Here is an 11,249-nt window from a genome sequence, read left to right on the forward strand (position 1 = left end):
ATGACATACCATAGCTGCTACAGCAGTACCTTCAAAGGTCACAGGTTTTACAAGAATATAAATAAAATGAATTGATCTCTCCCTAGCTGTCAAAGAAACCTACCTCATTTATTGGCCAGCTTTAGACCCAAAGGCTATAGGTGCAGAGAGAAGTGCAGCTCCCAGCTATACCTCACAAGGTTTTCTGCAAAGTGTTCTGAGTTACAAGCTTACCCCAAACCAAAGTTCACTGTTGGTTCCAGGGAGGAAGAAAATCTAGCTTGGGGTTGGGAGCCTGCAACCAAATTTCCACAGCAGTGGCCAGGGCTCTCCCCCTGTTTTTAGAATGGGAGGGGGGGAAAGGCAGCGGAGGGAGCTCATTCTTGGGGCTCCTCAGCTGGTGCTGAAGGATGGAATGGGTGAATTGGAGCCTCCCCCACCTTGGGGGCTTCCAGTACACCTGTCCAATCCTTTGAGGGGTTGATAAAACCCCAGTCTAAACTCCTTCTACTTCCTTTTCCCCTTCCCATTCTGAAAACAGTGACAGGCTCAGAGTTCCACAGACAAAAGTTAGAAAAGATGCTACATTTTGAAATATCTTTATCTGATAGCTCATGCAGCAGGGGGTCAGAATTTCACCAGATCAGCCATTTTTTAACCTGTCTGCAACCATGTACTTGTGTTTGGTCACAGCTATAAACTGCTTTCTGAGGTCAGATCAGGCAAAAATTGTCACTTCTGTCTGTCAATCTGGCTGAAGACAGGAAAGGCAACTAGTCATAAATTCAAGGAGTACATCCATGCACAATAGGCCTGTGCGACTAGAGAAGTATTCAATTCAGATTCAGCTTTAGCTGTGTGGCAGGGGGCACGCTAGGGGCCACATCCCATGCTGGCCCACCCACTTGTTTCTATGGGGCAATCTGCCCTGTCTTTCCTACCATAACTTTGCTGTTTCCATAAATGGATGGTACATGCAGGAGACCGACCACTACATGCCCCAATGCCATATGTGCTATATGTGGCTCCAGCCTCCCCTGCAGTGCATCCCATGCCTCGCAGATTGCATCCATATGTTGTAATCATACTCTGCACCACAACTGGTACTCCCAGGTCTCACAGGGACTCTCCTTTTCTCCCTGGAGCAGCAGGTCATTGTGTTCAGCCTAGCAGTCTTAATTTCATCCCACACTTGGCCTCTTTGCAGCTGAGGGCTTACTGGGGTCAGGACTCACCCCATCTCTCTGGCTGAGCCCCCTACTCAGCCTCTGACCCAAACTATGGCCTCAGGCATTCATAACCATGCCTTGGCCTCTTCCTCACACATGGGGTTCCTACTATGCCCCCTCAAGGGCCTCTATACCATGCCCACCATCGGGTCTTCTCATCTTCATGATCAACTATTCACAGGGCTACCCCTTGCACTGCCATTCAGGCTTACTACCAGTTCACACCTACTCAACATGCCCCTGGGACTGGCCTTCAGGCCTACTCCTGGTCATCCCTACTCTGTGCAGGGCCACACACTACACTCCTCACACTACCCCCTCTGGCACCTCCAGGATCTCACATCCCTGCTGGGCTCAGGTGGAACTCTGGTGGAACGTTGGTGCCAGGTAGGGTTAGGGCAACCCTCCTCATCTTTCACCAGGGTAGTACCTGCTCTGACTTTTCCCCCTGCCTCCTGGCCTGCGGGGGATCCCCAGCAGGGCCAGGGGGGGCAGAGATTGGGGGCCCCCACACCTGTCCTGCAGGTGCCCATCTTAGGACCCTGGAGGCACAGGTGAGGGAGCTCCGGGAGGAGGTTAGCAGGCTGAGGGGGATCAGGGAGGCGGAGGATGAAATTGACAGTTATTTCCTTTCCCTACAGGACCAGGCACCCAAGGAAGAAACACCCCGGGAGGTGCCCTCCATGGCAGAGTGGCAGACGGTCGCATCCAGGACCAGGGCTGCTCACAGCATACCAGTACCAGTTCCTCCAGTCTGACTGGAGAATAGGTATGAGGCCCTGGCGAAGCTGCAGGAGATGGAAGGAGAGGAGGAAACCTCTGGGCAGGAAGCAACACCACACTCTCCATGCTCCGAACAAGTCAAGGGAACCAAGCAGGCCCAGAGGAGAAGGCGTCGAATGATCGTCATAGGCGACTCCATCCTGAGAGGTACGGAAAGACCCATTTGTCACCAGCACCCCTCAGCACGAGAGGTCTACTGCCTGCCTGGAGCAAAGATTTGGGACGTGACGGGAATGATCCAGGCCATGATTCAGCCCACCGATTACTACCCCATGGTCCTAGTCCATGTGAGTACTAATGATGCAGCCAGGAGAAGTCCCGATCACCTGATGACGGACTACCATGCTCTGGGTGGCGTGCTGAGGGAGATCGGTGCACAGGTGGTATTTTCTTCTGTCCTATCAGTGAGCGGACGTGGAAGATGACATGAGAACTGCATTAGAGAGACCAGCTGGCGGCTTCGGCAATGGTGTCTCGAGGCAGGCTTTGGCTTCCTTGACAATGACCCGCACATCACAATGAGGGACATGCTCAGTTGGGATGGGCTTCACCTGTCCCCCAAAGGTAAGCGTGTGTTCTCTTCTAGGTTGGTAGATGTCCTCCAGTGGGCTTTAAATTAGGCTCGCTGGGGCGGGGAAGATGAGGGCGGGGGAAGCCATGGACCGCCAAACCATGTGGCACCCACAAGGATAGCCCAGCCTGAAGAAGGAGAACATTGAGAACCTGCAATCCATGGAGCGGCCAGCAGTACACCACAGGTAAGCAGTAAGCAGGTAAGCAATAAGGGGCCCTTTGGGAATCAGAGCTGGGGGACAGCAAAGGCACCAGTCACAGGGCTCAAGTGCCTATATACTAATGCTAGGAGCATGGGGAGCAGGCAGGATGAACTAGCACTCCTGCTTGCAGAAAACACCTACAACTTAGTAGGGCTAACAGAAACCTGGTGGGATTCTTCCCACGACTGGGCGGTACATATTGAGGGTTATAGGCTGTACAGAAAGGACGGGGTGGGGAAGAAAGGGGGAGGGGTTGCGCTCTATGTCAATGAGCGATATACATCGACCCTTATCAAAACAGAATCAGAGGAAGAGAAAGTAGAAGGATTGTGGGTTAGGTTACATGGGGGTCAAGGAGAAAGGGATTTGCTGGTAGGGGTTTGCTACAGACCCCCACACCAAGGGGAAGAGCTAGATTTGGGGCTCCTGAGGCAGCTCCCGGAGACCATAAAAGCTAGGGAGGCGGTAGTTATGGGGGACCTAAACTGCCCAGACATCTGCTGGGAGACGCAGACGGCAAAGTCCCACCGCTCACGCAGGTTCCTATCCTGAGTACAGGACCTCCACCTGACACAGGAGGTACACGGTCCCACTAGGGGGAATGCCTTACTGGACCTGGTATTGGCAATGGGGGATGACATGGTAGAAGACCTACAGATTGGTGGTCACCTCGGGGACAGTGATCACCAAATAATAGAATTCATTGTAAGACGTCGACTGGGTAAGGCAACTAGTAGGGTGAAAGTGCTAGACTTTAGGAAAGCTGATTTCAATGAACTCAGGCGATTAGTCAAGGACGCACTGCAGAGTAGGAGTTTTGAAGAGATGGGAGCCCAAGAAGGGTGGCTGTGCCTTAAGGAAATGATCCTTTGGGCACAGAGGGAGATGATCCTGATGCAGGGAAAAAGGGGGAAAGGGGCCAAGAAGCTTCCTTGGCTGACCAGAGAAATCCAGAGCAGCTTACAGGCAAAAAAGGGGGCACATAAAAAGTGGAAATAGGGAGAGATTACCAAAGAGGAGTATACCTGCTCTGCTCGCACTTGTAGGGAGGCAGTTAGATGGGCCAAAGCTACCATGGAGCTGAGGATGGCATCCCAAGTTAAGGATAACAAAAAATTGTTTTTTAGATCTATAGGGAGTAAAAGGAAGGCCCAGGATGGAATAGGACTTCTACTAAATGGGCTTTGGATTCAATTCAGACCTTTTCAATTCAGTCTCCTGCTTTGATTCAGATTTGGAGATTCAGCCGCCATATTGAGCCGAATCTTCTTCAAATTGAACCAGCAACCAAAGCTTTGCATGGCTCTAATGCACAATAGTTATTGAAAAAAGGAGCACAGAGAACCTTGTGAGAGAAGACTAGCTGAGATGTTGAAACTCCAGGAGATGAACAGGGAGGAGCAGAACTATGAAGGACCTTAGAAATGAGTCCATGAGGCTTGAATATATTGGCATATGGGTCGGGAGCAGTGGAGAGATGTAGTAGACACTTTTTTGCTTCAGGACCACTGCTTCCACCATTGCGGACCATTGTAACAGGTTTGTGTGTATCTATCTTCTTTTTCTCTCAGTGTCGCGAACCCCCTCCCTCCCCTTCCCCCTTCCCCCCTCCCCCTACCTCTGGGGTTAGTTGGCTAACATTGTATCTCCTGTAACCTAGTTGCATTCCCCTCCTCACCCCCATCCTTCTATTGTTAGTCCCTCGCTCGGGCGCTATGTATTTCCCTACTGGCTTTGTCAGCTTTTTTGGATTTACAATCCTAAACATCTACTAATAATAGTCAGTGATGTGATAGCCAAGACAATTATCCTAACAGAGAACTAGTATTTGATGGGTACTTCTAATAAATTGGAGTGCATGTTAGTCTTTACTGGTTGTAGCCAGTATCAGTGATTTCTTATTTCTTTCAGAACTCAATAATTGTATCACTTCCAATGTTTTTCTTCAGAGTGCCCCTGCTCTCATTGGCCTGGCTCTGAGACTTTAGGCAGTCATTCAGCTGAAGATATTTTGGACTAAATTCTATCTTTGCTCAAGCTGCATTTTTCCAACGCCTTTCCACAGCACAGATTGTATACGTTCCAGAATGTGGCTGTGGGTACATCTCTCAGTATTTTGTTCCTCTTGACTACCTTATTGTAAGCAGGTCAGACAGGTGTGCCAATACCTGCATATAAGCCCTTCCACACATTGATTTAAAAAACCTCTTTTCTTAAGGTACTACTGTACCTCCAAAGGACTCTCCACTGACACACATAAAATGTTACTACTGGTACAGTCAAGAGAAAGAAGTTCCTGTAGCTAGCTGTATGCTGAGAGAATTCATTAGACAGCTGTGTGGTTGATTGGCAGCAGGCTAAACACTCAAAGCTTTTATAAAAGAAATAGTGTCAGGATGGGTAGTCATCAGAAAGAACTGTCTTTCCAGGGTTGTAGAATGTAGAAATCATAGATATAATCTCTTATTTTTTGGTAGCATAGATTGAAGGCTTGCCTTCACTGACACATTAATATGAGGTGCGACTATAATAGTTGTATTAATTCAATATCTGTTTTTACAGAAAAAACACTCGTTCATGAAGAGTGGAAATGTTCAAGAACAGCCCTTCTAAGAATTGTTCTCACTGCTACTTCTCTTTCTTGCTGTGGATGGTTGCCTTTATAGGGCACAGAGAATGGAATTGGGATAAGGAAAGGCTTAAAGTCAGGAATTAGGCTGTGGAGATGTTGCTTCCGGGGTTCTTGTGCTCACAGCCTACAGTGAGCAGGTGAGTTTCAGAAATGTAGCAGGGAGGAGAGTTTCAACTTTGGACCCTGATGCTCAGCAGAGATTCAAGAATTGGGACAGATTACTGCCAGCAGAAGAATTTAAGGGGTTTTGGTGTAGATGGTTGGGCTCGGGCAGAAGTGCAAGCTACAGTTTAGCTCTAAGTAGTATTGTAGGCATGGCATACTCTAACTTTCTAGCCTGACTAGTTGGGAGAACAAAATTTAAAAACAAGAACTGAGTGCACTAGAAAGACTTAGAAACCCCTCCATTCTCAGCTGATGGGCACTATACACCTGAGGATAGGAGAGTTGTTAATGATGATGCAACAGAACATCCTGTTTGGGGTGTTTGAAAAAAACCTTTGTGTTAAATAGTCTATTGCAATGAAATTCACTCAACAGTATATAAAAAAACTACAAAAGGCCTTGTAGAGAGAAGCCAACAAGGATGAAATTTATGCTCTGCCCAGCACTTACCATGATTTAAATCTGATGCTGATCCTCAAGTGGAAAATGTGCAGTGCTAGAGTTTGTTCTGAACCTTTGCATGGGGATAACTATCACCCTTGTCACACAGAGTGTCTATGTCCCATAATCAGTCTTTTCCCTGTTTTTTTCTACAGAATGAGCATTGACTTTCTCTTCCAGAAGGTCATTTGAATGTCTTGGGATTGCAGCATTGTTTATCCATGTCTCAATTACGTTGCATTTGTGGTTACTTCTGATCTTTGTCTCTTCTATTTTGTTATATTTTAAAAATGTAATAAAGAAAATCTTTAAAAAAGAAAGAAAACATGGCAGGGACTTGAATTGGAAAATTAATGCAAACTGGGGACTTGCTATACTTTGGGACGCCAGAGGGAAAGGAAGAAACAAAAGCTGCAATGACAAACACCATTAATAAATCAATGAAAGAGACTCTGAAAACAGGAGTGATGCTGAAGACAGGACCAGCTTGCAAACCCCTGACTGCTTCTCCATCCAGCATGAAGCTATCACTCATGCAAGATCCAGGCCTACACTGATTCCTTGCATAATAATTCCAAGTGGGTTTGAAGGGCCGATGTGATCAGGCAGCTCTTACTAAATGTGCTGGGAAGCAGAGGTGCAAACCTAATGTGTGCTATGCCCATAGTAGCAGGAATGATTCTGACCCAGAGTGATGTGATGAACCAGAAGTTTAGGGGGATTGGACCTGATAGGAAGTTACATTTTGTAATTGGGCCTTCTTTTTATGGGCCTGTATTCCTGAGTCAGAAAACAGAACCAATATACCTTTGACATAGAATTGTGTCTAATCCTGGAGATGAACTTGGTGACATGGGGCTATCTCTGGCCCTGAATTAACCACACAGAAAGGAGGAGTTAGGAAACATAGGGTCTGATTCTGATCTCAAATGATTCCAGTGCCAATCATGGACTATTGAAGGCACAACAATGAAAATGGAGTAAATGAAAGCAGATCCAATGAGCTTGGAAAGGGAATGAGGTATTAATATAAATGGCTGCCAGAAAAAAAAAGTCTGCTTCTGTGGTTCAGATAACTAAATGCAAGGAGAAGGTTATTACAAGATTAGAAAGACTGTAAGCAGTAACATAGCAGGGAGCCTAGCAAAACAACTGATGAAAACTCTCAAATCCCATCCTGCCTGCCCATTTGTGTGTAGCCCTTGAGGTGGCTGAACTGGCCTGGGTTATTCCTGTTGATTAGAAAGACCACTGTGTCTCATGCAGGGCTGAACCTGCCATTGGCACTACACAAATGAATACAGATTGGTAATAACAGTTGATGATAATTCTGCCCCACAGGGAATCTGGGTGTACAGCCTGTTTACTTGTTTGCCTCAGTGACTTTGAAAAACATTTTACTGTAGTGCAGAGTCAATGGAAAGTGCCTGCAACCTTGCAACAGTTCCAATACAGAGTTCTGAGGAACAATACTAACATAGAGTTTGATAAAAATTAAACCCTGATGTGCATGAATGAGCCACTTTCTAGTCCTCGTACACCACATTCAGACCCATTTTAAAGTCACTCTGTTTTGAGTTACTGGCACAATGTGGTCTTAAAAACATCCCCACTGGCTGCAAAATGATTTTCAGGTATGTGGGTATTCCTTAGGGATGTGCAGAGAGCCAAATATATCCTAAGCCATCCCTAACCCTGTGGTCAGTGTAAGAGATATGGCTATCTTTTTTTGTACTCTCAGAAATCCCCAAGAGCTACATAGGGCCATTATTTCAGGCATAATGGAGAGCAGGGCATTTACCCTGGTAAGCTCCAGGGCTTACTCCAGGAACTATTTAAGTATTTTATGCAAAATAGCACAACTTCACCAGCAGAGATGAGAGTAACTAGAATAAACGGGTCTCTTACCTCCTGTATGAATACCAGGACGTTTTGGTCAAACTAGATGCTATTTTGGTTAGAGCACTTGCATGGGAGATATTTTTAGTCCATTTGGACAGAGAAGAGACTTGATCCATGGTCTTCCTACAATCTGGATAAGTACCCAGTTTTGAATGAAAAAAGGAGGTGAAGGGAATCACCTCATTTTTAATGTCTGATGCCAAAGTCTAATCCTTAAGTTTCATTGCTTTGCTTTTGTTAAAAATGCCCTGAATGGAAACAAGATTCAATGTGCTTGTTTTGTTTTTGGGTAAGAAAAAATCAATTTTTTGTTTCATGTCAATATAAAGTTTTTGTTATTATTATTATTATTATTTTTAATTCAGATACCAGCCTGAACACTCAGTTATTTGCTTGACCCTCCTCGCATGAGACACATGCTGTGATCCTGTTGAATTCCATCCCTAAAAGATATACAGCATGTTCCTTGTGCATATCACAAGACATTTTTTTGCAAAAATTCTGTTGGTCTAATAAAAGATATCTACTGCGAGTCCTGATTGCCTTTTCCTTTAGACCAATACAGCTAGAAACTAGATACCTTGTGCATATCACAGTATTTTGTGGATCAGCTGCTGAACTATAACTAGGGAAAAAGGAAAATAAGAAGAAAGGATGGGAGACACTGGCAAAGGACCCTTGGGTCTGGCAACCCCAGTTTAGTCTCAGGGGGTTGATGGAGGTGAGAACTTTCACCTAGAAAACACAAGCACAGCTAATGCTGTAAAGGTGCTAGTAGGACACTTTGCTCATTATTATCCCCAAATTCTGCCACTGGATGTTTTGAAAAATGACTTTATAAATATTGGAATCAAAGTTTCTTACTTATTGTGGCAAAGTGAACCCCTCCCCATAAAATTGCCCAAATTATGCACTGGTCTAAACAAAGGAGAGCTACAGTGCCAACTTTAAAATTATATCAACTGGCTTCTAATATGACACAGATAAATGCTTTACAATTACAAGAAAGAACACTGCTGCCCTGGGGAAATGGAGAACAATATATGATGAGGGCCAAAAACCCAGGAGACTAATGGTTTATACTTCACTGAACTCTGCCGTAATCTTTACATAACAAACATGAAATGAGGAACACCACAGAATGAAATGAGATTCTTACCAGGCCTCTAAACCTACAGGTAAGGACATTGCCAACAGCTGTGCATGGTGGATAGTACATGATACAAGATAACTGTAGTAAGAAGGAATCTGCGTCAATAAGTAACCCTCTCAGTGAAGGATTCCTAGGCAATCACAGGATAGCAACCAATCCATTCTTCCCCAGCTGACAGGAAGGAGGGAATAATGATAGTTTCTAGCATTGGGCAGATCACCCCCTTACAGGGACGGCTAAAGTGTGCCCACTCTCTAGTGCAAAGGTGGAAGGCTGATGGGAATTATTATGTAATTATTTAGATCTGAGACCATCTGTGCAAAGGATCCCTGCAGCCACTTCTTAGCAGCATATCCATGGCAGGGCCATTCTGATTTATTAGTAACTAATTATAATACACACCACAGTATACAGGGTATAGCCTGGACTTCAGAGACAAGGGTACAGTGCATCATCACCCTGGGGTGTATGGAAACATGATCCTTTCTTTGCTGGAGAATTATTGTGGCTTTGGTTCCAGCATGCTCCTTATCTGCTGGTGATGTCACCACAGTGAATTTGTGGGTTTGAATGAAGACTTGGTGAATACATTGCAAGTAGAAGGGGCAGGTGGAGAAAGAGGTAGATGGCTTTGTGAGAGAAGGAGACTACAAGGGTATGAAAAATGGAGTCATTGGAGTAGTGGAGTGGCAAGTGGAGAAGGTGGGATGCAGAGATAAGGGAGAGGATTGGTGACCTAAAATAATGACATTGAAAGGTGATCTGAAAAAAATGACCCAAACAGGGGGCATCAGTATAGGAACAGGGTGGGAAGATTTTTGAGAGATCTTAGAATGGATTGATGGGAGCAAAACTAGTTTCCAAAATCCTGGCAAGGTAGAGAAGACATGGGGAGAAGAAAGGGATTATCAGTGTCTGGAACAGTGACTTGGTCTTCAAGTACAGAGGAAGGGTGTCTGGAGCTGCTGCAAGAGAGGCTGACTTCAGATTTGCAGACAGAACAGCTACACATCTGGCTAAGCTGGCCAAAACCCAGCCAGCAACAGCAGGATCAATGAACAAGCCATCAAACAGGGAAGTCTGAGTGGGGAATTTACTGGGGTTTGCCCAGACACTTGCTTTCTCACCCTTTCTTTACTGGAACCTTGCTGAGAGGAAGCAGGTAAAGAAGGAATAGGGAAATTTTCAGGAAGTAGCAGCAAAAGAGGAAAAGAGGAAGAAGGAGGTAGCAGGAGAATCAATAGGATGCTATACAAAAGCCCCCTACAACTGCCAGCTCTTCCTCTGCCTGTACCTGTGCAGGCTCTGGCCAGGCGCAACCGCTGATCATGAAGCTTCCACCAAAGCTCTGGTCTGGCTTTGCAGGGAATGCAGCCTGCATGGCCCTGCCAGAGACAGCCAGGTGGGGGAAGAGCTTGCAGGGTGAGAGGTGCCTCCTGGTGGATTCTCTCAGGAATCAGATAAGGAAACTGTAGGGACAGGTGGATAGGCTTCAGATGGAAGGATCCAGGAGCATGAAGCCTTCCTTCTTTCCACTCTGGACTAAATCCTATGAGGTTCTGAGGCTCTACAGGTCCTGCTAAAGCCAGTCTGAGAGTTAAGGACACCCACAACTTCTCAAGGGAACCCCAGGGAGAAGGTTTAATGAGAGCTCATTGGCTAACCCCAACCTGTGCCTAATGAGCCAGCAGTGTCCCTCTCACACATGTGATTCTGTAGCTGGACTAGGCTGAGAACCTGTGCCCCTCATTCAGTGGTAGGTTACACAGCATAGTGTAGCAGGAGATGGACATAATGCTGGGACAGAGGTGGTAGCTTTCTATGACACACATTTATCCCTCACAAGTAATATCATATTACTAAGAATGCAGAAATGCCAATAGAAGTAGCAGTGTCTATGGGTTGTCTGAACTTGTCTCATGGTAAAATAACTGGAAGAGGGAACTGTTGGTTAGAAGTGAAAGCAAATAAGCATTTGGAAACCGGGAACACAGAATTGTGCCACTGGTGCCCTCAGCTGTACCTCTTTTTAATGCTGCACATATGTTTCCTCAGTACACTGAATCATCAGCTGAAATATGAGCTATAACAGAATTACCTGAACTGTCACTGAGACACACTTGCAGAGCTGTGAGAACTCTCTCTCAGACACTCATGCACACACACACACACACACACACACCTGCAGT

The 11,249-nt window shown here is 45.8% G+C and overlaps 1 long non-coding RNA gene across 1 annotated transcript; it reads left to right on the forward strand.

The window, feature by feature from the left end:
* The first annotated feature begins 414 nt into the window (after positions 1–414).
* On the forward strand, positions 415–8,271 carry LOC132252134 (uncharacterized). The gene is made up of 4 exons (XR_009463915.1): positions 415–2,278; positions 2,397–2,749; positions 4,000–4,306; positions 5,330–8,271. It is a non-coding gene; the product is annotated as an uncharacterized LOC132252134 (long non-coding RNA).
* The last annotated feature ends 2,978 nt before the right edge of the window (positions 8,272–11,249 follow it).

Source organism: Alligator mississippiensis, chromosome 8 (genome assembly GCF_030867095.1).
Source record: "Alligator mississippiensis isolate rAllMis1 chromosome 8, rAllMis1, whole genome shotgun sequence".
Taxonomy (NCBI): domain Eukaryota; kingdom Metazoa; phylum Chordata; order Crocodylia; family Alligatoridae; genus Alligator; species Alligator mississippiensis.